The 5742-nt window shown below is 57.7% G+C and overlaps 1 long non-coding RNA gene across 1 annotated transcript in view; it reads left to right on the forward strand.

The window, feature by feature from the left end:
- The window catches only part of LOC135299762 (uncharacterized), a 200255-nt gene that overhangs the window by 5269 nt on the left and 189244 nt on the right, over positions 1 to 5742 (forward strand). The window lies entirely within an intron of this gene.

Here is a 5742-nt window from a genome sequence, read left to right on the forward strand (position 1 = left end):
TGGGGACACCGTGGCCCCATCCCGGGGTGCGGGCAGCGGGTGCCCCCAAACCTTCCTGCTCAATCCCAAACCTTCCTGATCCATCCCCAGTCCTTCCTGATCGATCCCCCATCCTTCCTGACTGACCCCAAATCCTTCCTGATCGATCCCCAAACCTTTCTGATCGATCCCAAATCCTTCCTGATCGATCCCAAATCCTGCCTGATCGATCCCAAATCCTTCCTGATCAATCCCAAATCCTTCCTGATCGATCCCAAATGCTTCCTGATCGATCCCAAATCCTTCCTGATCGATCCCAAATGCTTCCTGATCGATCCCAAATCCTGCCTGATCGATCCCAAATCCTGCCTGATCGATCCCAAATCTTCCTGATCGATCCCAAATCTTCCTGATCGATCCCAAATCCTGCCTGATCGATCCCACATCCTTCCTGATCGATCCCAAATCTTCCTGATCGATCCCAATCCTTCCTGATCGATCCCAAATCCTTCCTGATCGATCCCAAATCCTGCCTGATCGATCCCAAACCTTCCTGATCGATCCCAAACCTTCCTGATCGATCCAAAATCCTTCCTGATCGATCCAAAATCCTTCCTGATCGATCCCAAATCCTGCCTGATCAATCCCAAATCCTGCCTGATCGATCCCAAACCTTCCTGATCGATCCCAAATCCTTCCTGATCGATCCCAAACCTTCCTGATCAATCCCCAGTCCTTCCTGATCGATCCCCCATCCTTCCTGATAGATCCAAATCCTTCCTGATCGATCCCCAAACCTTTCTGATCGATCCCAAATCCTTCCTGATTGACCCCAAATCTTTCCTGATCACCCCCCCCTTCTTGATTGATCCCCCTCATCCTGATTGGTCCCCTGACATTTCCCAATTTCTCCCCCCCTTTTCTCCATTGATTTTCCCACCTTTCCCAATTGATCCCCATCATTCCTGATCAATCCCCCCATCTTGATCGATCCCCTCATCTTTCCTGATTGATCCCTCCCCTTTTCCTGATTGCTCCCCCGCCTTTTCCCGATTGATTTCCCCACTTTTCCTGATTGCTCCCCCATTTCCTGATTGATCCCCCGACCTTTCCTGACTGCTCCCCCATCCTTCCAGACCTTTCCCCATCCTTCCTGATTGATCTCCCCATCCTTGATCATCCCTCTTTTCCTAATTGATCCCTCCATCATTCCCCATCGATCTCCCCCACCTTTTCCCGATCGATCCCCCTCCTTTTCCTGATTGATCTCCCCCTGTTCCTGATTGATCCTCCCCCTTCTTGACTGATCCCCCTTTTCCCGGTTGCTCCCCCACCTTTTCCCGCCTGATCTTCCCACCTTTCCTGATTGATCCTCCCATCAGTCCCGATTGGTCTCCCCCACCTTTTCCCGACTGATCTCCACCTTTGCCTCATTGATCTCCCCCTATTCTCGATTGATCTCCCCCTTCTCCCGATCGCTCCCCCTTTTCCCAATTGCTCCCCCGCCGGTCCCGGGGGGCAGCAGGAGCCCCGGTCCCGGGAGGCAGAGCCGGTCCCGGGGAGTTCCGGGGCCGGTCCCGGGAGGCAGCGCCGGTGCTGGGCACCAGCCGGGCCGGTCCCGGGGAGCAGCAGCATCGGTGCCGGGAGGCAGAGCCGGTGCTGGTCCCGGGGAGCAGCAGAGCCGGTCCCGGGGAGCAGGAACGCCGGTCCCGGGAGGCAGAGCCGGTCCCGGGGAGCAGCGGGACCAGTGCCGGGGCCGGTGCCGGGGAGCAGCCGCAGCAGCCGCGGGAGCGGGGCCGGTCCCGGGGAGCAGCAGGAGCCCCGGTCCCGGGAGGCAGAGCCGGTCCCGGGGAGCAGCCGCGGGAGCAGGGCCGGTCCCGGGAGGCAGAGCCGGTGCCGGTGTCGGTGCCGGGGAGCAGCCGCGGGAGCGGGGCCGGTGCCGGGAGGCAGAGCCGGTGCCGGTGCCGGTGCCGGTGCCGGGGCACAGCAGCGGGAGCGGGGCCGGTCCCCGGCCGCGGTGCATTCACGGTTCGGGGAGCGCGGGACGCTGAGCGGAGCTGACGGCAGCCGCGGGAGCGGCGCTCGGGGGAGCGGGGCCCGATCAGGCAGGGCTGACCGGAGCGCGACCCGGAGAGCGCCGAGCCCGGGAGCGGGAACGGGGGTGGGAATGGGAATGGGAATGGGGATGGGGATGGGAATGGGGATGGGGATGGGGAATGGGAATGGGGATGGGGATGGGGAATGGGGAATGGGGATGGGGAATGGGAATGGGGATGGGAATGGGGATGGGAATGGGGAATGGGGATGGGGAATGGGAATGGGAATGGGGATGGGGATGGGGAATGGGGATGGGAATGGGAATGGGGATGGGAATGGGAATGGGGATGGGAATGGGGATGGGGAATGGGGATGGGAATGGGGAATGGGGAATGGGAATGGGGATGGGAATGGGGATGGGAATGGGGATGGGAATGGGGAATGGGAATGGGAATGGGGATGGGAATGGGGAATGGGGAATGGGAATGGGGATGGGAATGGGGATGGGGAATGGGGATGGGAATGGGAATGGGAATGGGGATGGGGATGGGGATGGGGATGGGGATGGGGATGGGGAATGGGGAATGGGAATGGGAATGGGAATGGGAAATGGGGAATGGGGAATGGGAATGGGATGGGGATGGGAATGGGGAATGGGGATGGGAATGGGAATGGGGATGGGGAATGGGAATGGGAATGGGGAATGGGAATGGGGAATGGGGAATGGGGATGGGAATGGGAATGGGGATGGGGAATGGGAATGGGAATGGGGAATGGGGATGGGAATGGGGAATGGGGATGGGAATGGGAATGGGGATGGGGAATGGGGAATGGGGATGGGAATGGGAATGGGGATGGGGAATGGGGAATGGGAACGGGAGTGGGGATGGGGAATGGGAATGGGGAATGGGAATGGGGAATGGGAACGGGAGTGGGGATGGGGGAAATGGGGAATGAGGATGGGATAAGAATGGGGAATGGGAATGGGAGCAGGGGAATGGGGATGGGAATGGGAAATGAGGACGGGGGCATAGGAACAGGGATGGGGATGGGATTGGGGATGTGGGAATGGGAACAGGATTGGGGGAATGGGACAGGGACTAGGAATGGGGATGGGAATGGGAATGGGGATATGGGAATGGGAACAGGACTGAAAATGGGAATGGGGATGGGGGAATGGGGAGGGGGCTAGGGATGGGATTGGCACGGCAAAGGGATTGGGGATGGGGATGAAAATGGGAATGGGAGCAGAGCGGGGATGGGGATGGGGAATGGGAATGAGAACCAGGATGAGGGAATGGGAATGGGAACGGTGGTGGGAAAGGGATGGGGATGGAACAGGAACGGGAATGGGATGGGAAGGGGATGGGGATGGAGTGGAGATGGAGATAGGATGGGAATCGGATAGGGGAGGTGGGGGGAACTGGGGGTCAAATCCATCCATGGGGACTGGGGGGCTTGGAAACAAAAACCCATCATGAGGATTTATGGGATTTGGGGGAAACCCCCTCCAGAAGGATTTGGGGGCCCAAACCCCACGCACGGGGCTGAGCCGAGCTGTGGGGGGACCAAACCCCCGAAATCTTGTGGGGTGCCCCAAACTGCTCCCTGAGAACCTTCCGGAAGCTGCAGTCCCGGCTCCCCGGGGGGCTGTGGGGTGGGTTTGGGGCCGGGGGCAGGGGGGAGCAGCAGGAAGCGCCGTGGGGAGCGGGAGGAGGGGAGGGAGAGGCGCTCCCGGGGCTCCTCCCGCTCGTTTTTCACGCCTGGATTCGCCGGCAGCTCCCGGCGGGGCCCGCCCGGAACTTCACGGGCTTTGGCTGCGGAGTGGAAATGGGAAAAGAGAAAAAATCCTACTGAAAAAAGGGAAAAAACAGCCCTAAAAATAGCCCTAAAAGTAGGCCTGAAAGTAACCCGAAATTGCCCTAAAAATAACCCCGAAAATGACGCAAAAAATAACACTAAAAATGACCCTAAAAACAACCCAGAAATCGACCCTAAAAATAACCCTTAAAACAACCCTAAAAACGACCCTAAAATCGATTCTAAAAGCGACCCTAAAAATATCCCTAAAAGTGACCCTAAAAGTGACCCTAAAATCGACCTTAAAAATGACCTTAAAAACAACCCTAAAAACGACCCTAAAAATGACCCTAAAATCGACCCTAAAAATAACACCAAAAATGACCCTAAAAATGACCCTGAAAATAACGTTAAAATGACCCTAAAATCGACCCTAAAAATGACCCTAAAAATGAACCTAAAATCGACCCCAAAAATAATCCTAAAAACGACCCTAAAATCGACCCTAAAAATGACCCTATAAACGACCCTAAAAATGACCCTAAAAATTATCCTAAAATCGACCCTAAAAACGACCCTAAAATCGACCCTAGAAATAACACCAAAAATGACCCTAAAAACAACCCTAAAAACAACCCTAAAATCGACCCTAAAATGACCCTAAAGCCGACCCCAAAGTGACCCCGCGCGCAGCTCCGAGGGTCCCAAACGCCCTAAGGGGGGATGGGGCTGAGCGGGGACCCCCGGACCCCAAAATGAACCCACAGCACCCCCAAAACGCGACCCCAAAACGAATCCCCCAAAAGCCCTAAAAGGAGCTCAGGACCCCAAAACGGAACATCCAGAACCCCAAAACGAGCACCCCAAAATGAAATAACCCCGGACCCCAAAATGAACCCCCAGGATCCCAAAAGGAGACCCCGGGACCCCAAAACGAGACCCCAAAATGAAACCGCCCTGGACCCTAAAACGAACCCCACAGAACCCCAAAATGAGCCCCCAAAATGAGCACCCCGGCACCCCAAAAACGAAACCGCGCACCCCAAAATGAGCTCAGGACCCCAAAACGAGCCCTCCAGGACCCCAAAACCCCGCACCCCAAAACCCCGCACCCCAAAACGCCGCACCCCAAACCCCTCCCAGTCCCGCCCAGGGGGGTTTTGGGGTCCCTCAGTGTTTTTTGGGGTCCCTCAATGGGTTTTGGGGTCCCTCCACACTTTTGGGGGTCCCTCTGTGCCTTGGGGTCTCTGTGGGGTCTTGGGGGTCCCTGCACCCCTCAGAGTCCCTGTCCTTTTGGGGTCCCCCACAGATCTGGGTCCCTGCCCCGTTTTGGGGTCCCCCCCGTGTTTTGGGGTCCTTACAGGATTTTGGGGTTTCCTTTACAATTTTTGGGGTCCCATCCATTCCCCTCCTCCTGCAGACTTTGGGGAGTCTCCTCTCCCACTTCTGATCTCCCCACAGCCTTTTGGGGTCCCCCCGCACCTTTTGGGGTCACCCCCACTTTTGGGGTCCCTCCCACATTTTGGGGTCCCTGTACCTTTTGGGGTCCCTTTTCCACGGTTTCCTTCACACTTTGGGGGTCCCTGCGCATTTTGGGGGACCCCCCACAGACCAGGAGCCCCTGCCGTGTTTTGGGGTCCCTGCCCGTGTTTTGGGGTCCCGGCACATTTTTGGGGTCCCAGCACATTTTGGGGTTTCCCTTACAATTTGTGGGGTCCCATCCATTTCCCCGACTCCTGCAGACTTCGGAGAGTCCTCTCTCCCATTTCCGATCCCCCCACACCCTTTTGGGGTCCCCCCCTCCTTTTTGGGGTCCCCCCGCTCCCTTTTGGGGTCCCCAGCCCCGTCCTGCAGCGCGAGTCCTCCCGGCCTGCAGGGGGCGCCGTGCCGGCTCCCCGCACGTCTCGCTGGTTCCGGTGCCGCGTG

This window comes from Passer domesticus, chromosome 4 (genome assembly GCF_036417665.1).
Source record: "Passer domesticus isolate bPasDom1 chromosome 4, bPasDom1.hap1, whole genome shotgun sequence".
NCBI classification, from domain to species: domain Eukaryota; kingdom Metazoa; phylum Chordata; class Aves; order Passeriformes; family Passeridae; genus Passer; species Passer domesticus.